The sequence below is a fragment of the Nicotiana attenuata genome, chromosome 5 (assembly GCF_001879085.1).
Source record: "Nicotiana attenuata strain UT chromosome 5, NIATTr2, whole genome shotgun sequence".
NCBI lineage: Eukaryota > Viridiplantae > Streptophyta > Magnoliopsida > Solanales > Solanaceae > Nicotiana > Nicotiana attenuata.
This window is the reverse complement of record NC_031993.1, coordinates 34,939,088-34,951,650: the sequence shown is the minus strand read 5'-3', so window position 1 is coordinate 34,951,650 and position 12,563 is coordinate 34,939,088.

Sequence of the window (12,563 nt, the reverse complement as noted above, 5' to 3'; positions counted from 1 at the left end):
ATTCCGTGAGATCCCCCTGCATATATCTTTTGGGATTACGGGACAGCACCCGGGATATTCCCTTGTACAAATATATCGATCCGAACTGTAGTGCGGGATACCGAGAGATCCCCAGCACACATATTGAGGATACTAAGAGATCCTCGGAATACCGAGAGATCCCCAGCACATATATTGAGGATACTGAGAGATCCCCGAGTATTTACGTTTCGGACTACGGGACGATATCCTGGGAGATTCCCTGTTAAAAATCATTGCGTTCTGAGCTGGTGTTTCATTGATCCTATCCCTGTGTAAACATTATAGGTGCTGTCCGTTCTATTCCTTATACTTACTAGTTGGTATGAACTATGTTAGGACACTTGCACAAGCATACAAATGGTCAATCAACCTTATCGGGTAGGAGGCTCTTTGACATTTCTGAGTATAGACGAACACCTTTGTTCTTTGCCTTCCATGTGAGAATGATTCTTTTGGGCACGTGAGTTGTCAGTATGATTAGGAGGTGTGATGAGGGCACATGATGCCAAGTGTTAGGGTTCAGGTATTGAGACCCGTATTGTATGATTATGAGATGAGGCGTCACAGAGTGACTGGTATGCGAATGTTATCTGTTTGAAAATATTATATTCGAAAAACATTTATTTTGAAGGAACACTTTTTGAAAAGAACATTTATTTGAATGAAGTATATTTCATAACATTTTTATCGCTTAAAGGTTTGACTATTTGATTGACGCTTGTTGTTAAAACTCAAGGTGAAAACTATCGGAGTTGTTGAGTTATGACTTGTCTTTACTGTATTTGTGATTTTGGATTTGGGTTGTATTCTCGCTTACCTTTCCGTGTTTTCTTTATGGTGTTCTGCTAAGTAATTGATGTTTTCTTTCCTTATTTTAATTACTGTATTGTAAGCCGTATCGCGTAGTCTCTATATAAATATCATGTTCTGTATATTAGAACAGTAGGTGTCTTGACTGTTCCTCGTCACTACTCCATCGAGGTTAGTCTTGATACTTACTGGTCACCGCTGTGGTGTGCTCATACTACACTTCTGCACATTTTTTTTGTGCAGATCCAGGTATTGTTCGCTAGTAGCTGTGCGGATTCTTGCCGAGGAGATTCAAGGTAGCACTGCTGCTGCGTTCGCAGGCTTCAGAGTCACCTTACTATTTTATATTCACACTGTTGTACTTATTTCCATACTGTTGTGTTTATAAATTGTAGCGAAACTCTGTAGAGCTTATGACTTGTACTACCGGGTTTTGGGAATTATAATTTTTTTAGAGTTTTCTGCTTCAAGACCGTTAAGTTTCATTTATTATTGTGGTATTTTAGCATGAGTTAGGTTTACCTATTTCCTAAGACTAGGTGCCATCACAATACCCAAACGGAGGGAAAGTTGGGTCTTGACAAGTTGGTATCAGAGCTCTAGGTTCATAGGTGCTACGAGTCATAATCAAGTTTAGTAGAATCTGGCGGATCGGTATGGAGACATCTATACTTATCTTCGAGAGGCTACAAAACTATTAGGACAATCTCACTTCCTTCATTCTTATCGTGCAAGCTTATTGATCTTGGAGTTTGAACTTTATCCTTCCACTCTCTCACCGACGGTGAGGACACGAGCTGCGGTTATCGATGGCGCTGCTTCTGGAACAGGTATCGCTAGAGACAGAGGCAGAGGCCGACGAAGAGTATGTACCGCATCTAGAACACACTCTATAGTAGAGAGATTCCGTTAGTCAAGTCCCAGGTGTCATGGCGGCATAATTTGTGGTTCGAGTTCAGCCCATGGTCAGGGTAGCAGCATCCGAGGGAGAGTAACTTAGATTTGCAAGGTTCAAGAAAATGTGACCATCCTACATTCAGCGGTCTGGCTTAAGAGAAGACAATGGGTTTCATAGAGTAGTGCCTTCGCATTATCAGCACTATGGGTATTGTTGAGACGAGTGGGGTTGCTATTGCTACGTTCCAGGTTAAGGGAGCGGCTTATCAATGGTGGTGGGCATATGAGTTGGGTAGCCGGCCGATGCAGCTTCACTTACATGGGTTTAGTTTTCAAAGATGTTTTGAGAGAGTTTGTACCTCACTCACTTTGGGATGCATGGCACAAAGAGTTTAAGCAGCCGCGTCAGTGCACCGTATCAGTATTAGATTATGCCATCAGATTCAACGATTTGGCCAGACATGCACCTGCCTTGGTCTCTACAGTTAGAGAGCGAGTCTGTGGATTCATTGAGGGGCTCAGCCATGATATTCGATTCGGCATGGCTCGAGAGTTGGAGTCAGATGTTTCGTTTCAGCAAGGGGTAGGGATCATTTGCCGGTTAGAGGGCATGTGAGACCAGGAGCGAGAGGACAGACGAGATCAAGAGAGAGAGAGTATAGGGAGGCGAGGAGGCCTCGTGGACCGGAGAGATCTATTGGCCCTTATTCTAGAGGCAAGGTGCGTTATGGTGGAGGTTTCGTGGGTTAGCCAGTTCAGTTTGCACTTCACGCTTCACACAGTGATTCAGGTGTTCATAGGCCTCACAGTAACCGTACCACATAGTTCCCACAGCCACGTCAGTAGAGGGGTTGCTTTGAGTGTGGAGATACTAGCCACATGGTGAGAGATTTCCCCAGATTTCGGGCAGATGTATCGCAGTAAGGTATTCAGGTGAGTAGAGGGCGCCAAGATGGGGGAGGCCCGGCCCGTTAATGTGTTTCATATAGTAGGCTTAAGGCCATTGCTCCAGTTATATCATTCAGGTATGATTTTTGATTTGTTATAGAGGAGCACCATCAGTAGTTCATTACAGTTCTGCTTATCGGGGTGAGTTCCCCGATTAGTTGCTCCACTTATGGGTGAGTTTCAGGATTTGCACTCTGTTTATGTGTAACCCTGTTGGAAGGTTCTATGAGTGATAGCCATGTCTATCATCTGTTTTTATTCATTATCGAGAGTTATGAGACTAGTAGTAAATTCCTATTGTCCATTTCGGTAGGCTAGATGTGATATCTGAGTATTTTCAGCTACGAGCTATGATTTTTATGCTCCACCGGTATGGGAGCCAGTACTTGTTGTAATTTGTGACGGAAATTATTCTATTGAAATATTCCAGCTGGTTTGATATATATCCTACTTGTGATTCAGAGTTGAGGGTAAGACCCTCGTGATTTCATGTGCTTTGATGTATTTGAACCGGGCTGTGTACCGCGGTGGAAGTTATACCAGTATGAGGTCCTTTTGAATTGTTCATATGCTTTAGTTCTTTTCTTGTTGTGTTACTTTGTAGGTTGGTACTGATAGAGAGTTATGCCTGTCGGGCTTGTTTGATAGTTCTCCTATGTGTTCCTCCTTTCATATTCAGTCATTTTCGTTCTCTGTTTCTTGAATTTTAGCTTGCGGGGTATGTGTCCAGCGGTGTTGGTTGTGGCTTGTTGATTTGGGTGTTTGGTTATGAGGTCTTCGTGTTCTTGCATCATCGTCAGTGTTGTGGAGGTTTGAAACGGGTTCCTATTAAATATGAGGCTTTTGGTCGGTGCTGGATTTGATTCGAACCGATATTGTTATCCGAAATGTTATTGTGGGCCTATGTGTGATGTGTCATGTTGTGTGGTTGTACTCTATGGGTGTTGGCACGAGTTGATGCAGCTGGTCGAGACTAGTACCGGATATGGATTTAGAATCAGGTCTCTTGGAAATGAATGGAAGGTGAGAATTTTGGCTCTAAGACTTATTGGTATTGGTAGAAAAGGATAAATTTTAGTTGAGATGGTGTCGTAAGGTTTATGTGGATTGGGGTGGCGTGGGATCACCCGCGGCTGTATGTTGGAAGCGTGCATTCAGTGGTTGGAGGACTTCGAGGAGAATCTTAGCACGTTCGAGGACGAACGTTTGTTTTAACAGGGGGAGGATGTAACGACCCAGCCGGTTGTTTTGAGAATTTAAGCTTCGTTCTGAGGCGTATGGTCTTAAACAACTTCATATTATGTGTATCGACTTGCGTGAATGGTTGAATTGAGCTAATGGATGATTCAGAGTCAAATTGGAAGAAGTAACCTAGTTTCGGAAGTTTAAACGATGAGAATTTGACCGGAATTGGACTTTTGAGTAGCCGCCCCCAGAATGAATTTTTGATGATTCCAACAGCTTTGTATGGTGATTTTGGACTTAGGCGCGCGTCCGGATTCAGATTTGGAGGTCCGTAAGGTAATTTGAGGCATTTCGGCGAAAGTTGAAAAAGTTGAACTTTTGGGAAATGGAGAAGTTTGACCCATAGTTGACTTTTATGATAAGGGGGGTTCAGAATGAGATTCCGTGAGATTCCGAGAGTTGGAACAACTCCGTTAGGTTATTTTGGACTTGTCTGCAAAAGTTGGCGTCATTCCGAGTTGATTTTATAGGTTTTGGCCCGAGTTTAGGATGTTGGAAGATTTGAAAGTTTCTAAGTTTGATTCATGGTGTGATTCGTCGATTCGGAGTTGTTTGATGTGATTTGAGACCTCGAGCGAGTCCGTTTTAAGTTATATGACTTGTTTGTATGTTTAGACGGGGTCCCGGGGGCCTCGGTATGTTTTGGGTGGGCTACGGGTCATTTTTCCCATTTTTGGAACTGCTGTTTTTTTTCTGCTTCTGGTATCCTCGCATTTGCGAGATTTTAGTCGCAATTGTGACTACAACAATTGCGAGGTAGTCATCGCAATTGCGAACCTGAGCTGATGGGGACTGGGTCGCAATTGCGAAGGAAATCCTGCATTTGCGAAGCCCTCAGAGTTCGCATCTGCGAACTCCCTGTCACATTTGCGATGAGGACAGTACTATTCCAGGCTTCACATTTGTGAAGCTTCCTTTTCATTTGCGAGTTCGCATTTGCGTACCCAGTGTCGCAAATACGACATTTGTAGCCTGCTAAAAGCTGGGTATTCCGAGTTTTGCTTCATGTTTTTCATTATTTTGAACCCTAACTCCGAGTGTGGGCGATTTTGAGAGAAGATTTTCATGCCAAATCATTGGGTAAGTGTCCCTAATCAATTTTCAACTATATTTTGTGATTATATCTTTGATTTAACATCAAATTCATGAAAATCTAAAGGAAAGTTTGAGGAAAAATTGTGAAATCTTCCAAAAATGTAAAATGATGATTTAAAGGACCAAATGGTATCGGAAGTTGATAATTTTTATATGGTTGAACTCATATGGGAATGGGTAATCGGATTTTGTAAAATTTGTCGGGTTCGGAGGTGCGGGCCCTGGGGTCGACTTTTGGACCGATTTTTAGATTTTGTTAAAGATTGAAACTTTTGGATCCTGAATAGTTTCTTATGTGTTTTATTTGTGCTTTGAAGTTAATTTGGTTAGATTTGAGCCGTCCGGAGATCTTTTCACCCGAGAAGTGCATTTTAGACTATCAGTGTGTCGTCTTTGAGGTAAGTATCTTGCCTAACCTTGTGGGGGGTGAGGGGGTGGGGGGGTGGGGGGGGGGACTTCCCCTTAGGATTTGAGTCTTTTACGTGGATTGTAGTCCATGTACGCGAGGTGACGAGTGCGTGTTCAGACTTATTTGTCGAAAGTTGGCCTTTTAGGGTTCTTACGTCTATATTCACTGTGTATGAATGTGTTCTTGACCTGACTGAGTTTTCTATTTACTAGTTTCACCTCTACATGCTTAATTTGAATTATTGCTTCATGATTCACTCTTATTGCCTAATTGACTCCTATTTGATTAAATGGAAGAATTTCGCATCTCCTAATGTTATGCTATCTTTTTCATAGATGTTGTCTTATTTGAGAATCATCATTATCCTTCCTAAAATTTGTTTTGTCTTAAGTAGAGCTAAAAATCATCTTTCCTTAATTGAATTGTCGAATATCCTCGAAATTGTCCAATCTTAAAAGAAGTTAGATAACCTATGTCCTTGTTGACTTGCCCTTTTTTGGGACTATTTGACTAGTGTTGATTTCCTTGTTGTTGACTTGTATATTGTGAGATCGTCGCTATATATTAGTTTTCCCGTTGTTGAACTGTTCCCTTTATGCCAGCATTCTTTTCTGTGGTTATTCCTTGTGAGCTGGTTCTGCCGTTTCCTTGCGATTTACAGTCCTTAAGTTGATTTATTTGTCTTACCTTGTATTATTGTCATTGTTGTTGTTTTATGTATTGTGGTGATGTATGAGCTTTCTGTTGTGTTTTGACTATTGTTTCTGTTGGTTGCGCTGCATGTTTACTTTGGGACTACGGATCGGTATTCCGGGAGATCCCCCTGCATATTTACTTTTGGGACTACGGGACTGCACCCGGGAGATTCCCCTGTACATATATATTGATTTGGACTGTAGTGCGGGATACCGAGAAATCTACAGCACACATATTGTGGATACTAAGAGATCGTCAGGATACTGAGAGATCCCCAGCACATATATTGAGGATACTGAGAGATCCCTGAGTATTTACGTTTGGGACTACGGGACGATATCCTGGGAGATCCCATGTTAAAAATCATTGCGTTCTGAGCTGATGTTTCATTGATCCTATCCCTGTGTAAACATTATAGGTGTTGTCCGTTCTATTCCTAATACTTACTAGTTGGTATGAACTATGTTAGGACACTTGCACAAGCATACACATTGTTAATCACCCTTATCGGGTAGGAGGCTCTTTGAGATTTCTAAGTATAGACGCTTGTTCTTTGCCTTCCATGTGAGAATGTCTCTTTTGGGCACGTGAGTTGTCAGTATGATTAAGAGGTGTGATGAGGGCACAAGATGCCAAGTTTTAGGGTTCAGGTATTGAGACCCGTATTGTATGATTATGAGATGAGGTGTCACATAGTGACTGATATGCGAAGGTTATCTATTTGAAAAGATTATAGTCGAAAAGCATTTATTTTGAAGGAACTCTTTTTGAAAAGAACATTTATTTGAATGAAGTATATTTCGAAACATTTTTATCGCTTAAAGCATTTATGCTTGTTGGTTAATACTCAAGGTGAAAACTATCGGAGTTGGTGAGTTATGACTTGTCTTTACTGTATTTGTGATTTCGGATGTGGGTTGTATTCTCGCTTACCTTTCCGTGTTTCCCTAATGGTGTTCCGCTAAGTAATTGCTGTTTTCTTTCCTATTTTAATTACTGTATTGTTAGCCGTATCGCGTAGTCTCTATTTAAATATCATGTTCTGTATGTTAGACCAGTAGGTGTCTTGACTGTTCCTCATCACTACTCCATCGACGTTAGTCTTGATACTTACTAGACACCGCTATGGTGTGCTCATACTACACTTCTGCATATTGTTTTGTGTAGATCCAGGTATTTTTTGCTAGTAGCTGTGCGGATTCTTGCCGAGGAGACTCAAGGTATCCCTGCTGCTGTGTTCGCAGGCTTCGGAGTCACGTTCCTATTTTATATTCACAATGTTGTAGTTATTTCCATACGGTTGTGTTTAGAAGTTGTAGCGAAACTCTGTAGAGCTTATGACTTGTACTATCGGGTTTTGGGAATTGTAAATTTTGTAGAGATTTCTACTTCAATATTGTTAAATTTCATTTATTTGTGGTATTTGAGCATGAGTTAGGCTTACCTAGTCCCTAAAACTAGGTGCCATCACGATACCCAAACGGAGGGAAAGTTAGGTCGTGACATGCATGGCACCAGATCAATACCAAAATCAATATCCCTGTCCGGTGGCATGCCTGACAGGTCTGCAGGAAACACATCGGGAAAATCCCTCACTACTGGAACAGAATCAATGCTGGGAGTCTCTGCACTGACATCCCTCACAAATGTTAAGTATGAAAGACAACCTTTCCCAACCATCCGCTGTGCCTTCAAAAATTAAATCACCCTATTGGGAATAAAATCAGTCGAAGCTCGCCACTCAATCCGTGGCACACCCGGCATCGCCAACGTCACTGTCTTAACGGGACAGTCTAATAAGCACGAAATGGAGATAACCAATCCATGCCCTATATCACATCGAAATCCACCGTACACAGTAACAGATGGTCCACTCGGATCTCCAAAACCCCAATAGACACCACGCATGACCGATATGCGCGGTCTACAACAACTGTATCGCCCACCGGAGTAGATACACAAACAGATGAAGCAAGAGACTCACGGGGAATATCCAAATAACGAGCAAAATATGATGACACATAGGAAAAAGTGGAGCTAGGATCAACTAACACAGAGGAAACTCTGTGGCAGACTGAGACAATACCTGTAATCACCGCATATGAAGCAATAACATCAAGCCTAGATGGGAGTGCATAGAAACGGGCCTGACCACAACCTGATCAACCCCCCCTCTTGGGCGATCGCTAGCTAACTGTCATCCACCTCTAGCTGGCTGGGCGGGTGGTGAAGTAACTGGTGCTGAAGTCGAGGGCTGACTCATTTGCTGAGATGAACCCCCAAGACGACGAGGACACTGCCTCAACATGTGACCCAACTCTCCACACTCATAACAACTCCCTGGTGCTGAAGACGGGGACTGAAGGGAACCCCTAGCACCGGGATAACTAGCACAAGATCCTGGCATTGAAGACCCCTGAACTGATGGAGCACGGGACGAACTCTAGGCTGGAAGGGCACTGAGTGAGGAGCGACCCTGCTGAGAACGTTAAGAACCATGGCCCGATGTTTCCCCACGATAACCTGGGCGAGCTGACTGAGCATGCCTAAATGGGCGGCCTCTGCCATGCTGGAACTGAGCCCTATGATGAGTACCACTAAATCCACCCTGACCACGAGGCCTCTTAGCCTCCCTCTCAATTCTCTCCTGACCACGAACCATCTCAATCTATCGAGCTATGTCAACAACCTCATCAAAAGTAGCACCAAATACTCTCTCTTTGGTCATAAGCAACCGAAGCTGAAAACCGAGGCCATCTATAAACCTCCTGATCCTCTCTTGAACTGTGGGAACCAACCAGACTGCATGATGAGCCAACTCGGAGAACCGCATCTCATACCACGAAATAGATCTGTCACCCTGATGAAGCTGCTGGAACTGCCTGCGCAGCTCCTCACGGCGCGACTCTGGTACAAACTTCTCCCGGAAGAGAATGGAGAACTGCTGCTAAGAAAGGGGCGTTGCCTCCCACAATATAAGTGTAGCCCTTAAAAACTGGAAAGTATTGAACGAGACCCCACTGGTCTCCAAAATATCCGCAGTCCGAAGCATTCTCTGACACTTGTCTAAGAAACCCTGGGCATCCTCGCCCTCTGCACCACTGAAAGTCGGAGGCTGAAGTCTCCCAAACCTCTCCAATCTGCGTTGCTCCTCCTCTGGCATAACCAGAGCTACATAACCCTGAGCAGCTGCAACGTGCTGGGCTGGTAGTGCCTCGGGTGTCTGCAATCCCTGAACAACCTGCTCGGGTGTGCGGGCAGCGGGAGTCTAAGTGCCTCCCTCGGCCTGAGAAATGGCTGCGGTAGTAGAAACTGCGACAGCTTGAGCAAGACTAGTGCGCACGGTCAAGATCTGAGCCAAGGTCTCATGAAGACCCAGGATGACAATAGGCACAACCGGTGCCTGAGCTGGTGCTGCTGGAGCGTCCACAACTAGTTCCTGATCATGAACTGGGGCTATTGGTGGATCTGCCGGAGCTGCCCTCGGTGCTTTGCAGGCTATACCCCTGCCCCTACCACGGCGTCGACTGCGTCCTCGGCCTTTAGTGGCCCTGGCTGGTGGTACTGGTGGTCGTCCATCCTGACCGATAGCGCGTGTCATCACCATCTGTCAGAGAATATAATAACTAAACGTTCTGCAGCCCCCGGAGGATAAATACAGACGTCTCCGTACTGATCCGCGAGACTCTACTAAACCTGCTCATGACTCGTGAGACCTATGTAACCTAGGCTCTAATACCAACTTGTCACGACCCTAAAACGGACACGGTCGTGATGGCACCTATTGTACAACTAGGCCAGCCGACACAAACCCCAAACCAACCAGAAATTCATAACAAGTCATTTAAAGTCATTAACTAGCTAAAAATTCCATAATATAAGTCAAAATAGACAATGCGGAAACATAACACAACCCGACATCTGGGTGTCACCATTCATGAGCATCTATATCTCGTCTAGGAGTAAGAAAAGTCAACATAGTCTGGAAGCAATGCTAATACAAGGCTACATGAGATAGGAAGGAGAAGCACTGGGCTGCGAACGCCAAGAAGCTACCTAGTCAACTCCGAGGATCCGCTGGAAAGAAAATCAGCACTCACTATCACGACCCGAGGCTCCTGGATCTGCATACAAGGTGCAGGGAGTAATGTGAGTAGGCCAACTCAGTAAGTAATAAAAGTAAAAGCAACTGAGTAGTAAGAAAACATGTAAACCACGTCATAACACTACAACAAACAGTATGAGTCCAGAACAATGCAGTAAAACAATAAAACTCGTAAAAAGACAACCTAGTTCAGTAAAACCTTTTAAAACATTTTTAATAGTTTCAAGCGAGTGATGAAAACGGAGAGAAAAAGGATAGAAATGCAAACAGCCCGTTGGGCAAAACAAGTACTATAAACCGCCCCTCGGGCATAATATCAACAGAACCAGCCCCTCGGGCTACCTCACAATCACTCGTATCAGCCCCTCGGGCAATATCACATCACATACACTGGGTACCCGCGCTCACTGGGGTGTACAGACTCTGGAGGGGCTCCTACAACCCAAGCGCTAACATAAGCCATCTCATGGCATAACAAATCAGTTCCTCGGCCTCTCATATATCATATCTCACAAATCAGTACAACCTGCTGCATCGTGCAGCCCGATCCCACGATATCCTCACAACATAGGCCCTCGGCCTCACTCTGTCAGAACTCACTCAAGCCCCTCGGGCAAACAGTAAAACAGGTACTCTGCTCAAAATATCATTTATAACATCAGAAGGGGTAAATAAAATCGAGTTATGAAATTAGTGAAAGCATAGCATGACTGAGTGTAAATATTACCAGAACAGTGAGGAAACCGTAGTAAAAATCCCCTAAGGGTCCAAACAATCGGCACAAGGCCCAAACATGGCATTTAGCCACAAACATAGTAATATTTTCCAAAGTATAATAATATTAAACATTGTTCAATCAAATACGCGACATAACAGTTGTACGGGAAGAACCAAGTCAAAATCCCCAACGGTGCACGACCTCACGCTCGTCATCCAGCGTGTGTGTCACCTCAAAATAGCACAACGATGTGGAATCTGGGGTTTCATACCCTCAGGACAACATTTACAATCATTACTTACCTCAATCCGGTCCAAACTCTAGCCCACAATGCCTTTGCCTCTTGAATCGGCCTCAACATGCGTCGAATCTATCCAAAATCAGAATCACAACATCAAAATAGGCTAAAGGAACAAAGCCCACGCAAAATAACCAAGTTTATTAAAAAATCCTGAAATTGGCAAAACCCGACCCCGGGGCCCACGTCTCGAAATCCATTAAAAGTAACACCAATAGAATCCTTATATCTCATGAGTTCGCACATATCAAATATACCTAAATCTGACCACAAACGACGCCTCAAATCCTCAAATCAAAGTCTCAAGTTCAAAGCCCTAAATCCCCAATTTTTACCACTAATATCCATATATTTAAAGTATAATCAGTGAAATAACACCATAGAAACGAGTTTTAGTTCCAGGAATCTTACCTCCACGAAGTTCCCTTGAATTCCCTCTTCAAAATCTCCCAAAAAGCTCTCAATCCGACTTAAAATTGGTGAAGAAAAGCTGAAAATCGCGAAGGAAACCATATATAGGTTCTGGCCTAGGGATTCTGCACCTGCAGCCCAAATCTCGCTCCTGCGGACTACACCTGCGGGCAAGACCACCGCATCTGCGGTTCTTCATTAAATCACCCAGGGCCGCATCTGCGTCGAGGAAGGGCATATGCGGTCCCGCAAATGCGCCCAATGAACTGCATCTGCGGCCAATCTCCAACTGACCCAAATCCGCTTCTGCAGCCTCCTTCCCGTATCTGCGGCATCGCACCTGCAGTCCTCAATCCGCAGGTGCGGAAATAACAGAAGCAGAAAATATGCAGCACACTCCAAAATCCAAACTCTCCTGCAATCATCCAAATCCATCCCGAGGCCCTCGCGACCTCAACAAAATATGCCAACAAGTCACATAACACTATTCAAACTTGTATCAGCCCTCGGAACACATAAAACAACATCGAAACACCAAATTACCCTCGGATTCAAGCTTAAGGATTCCAAAAACTTCCGAATTCCGCTTTTGATCAAAAAGTCTGCCAAACCTCGTCTGAATGACCTAAAATTTTGCACACACGTCCCAAATGACACAACAAACCTACTCCAATTTCCGAAATTCCATTTCGACCCGCATACAAAATCTCCGCTACCAACCGAAAAACTCCAAAATTCCAATCTCGCTAATTCAAGCCTAAATCTTCCCCGAACCTCCAAAACACATTCCGATCACGCTCCTAAGTCCCAAATCACCTCCCGAAGCTATCCGAATCATAAAAACCAAATTTTGAGATTGTTTGCTCACAAGTCAACTTCCGGTTGACTTTCCCAACTAAAAGGCCAACTT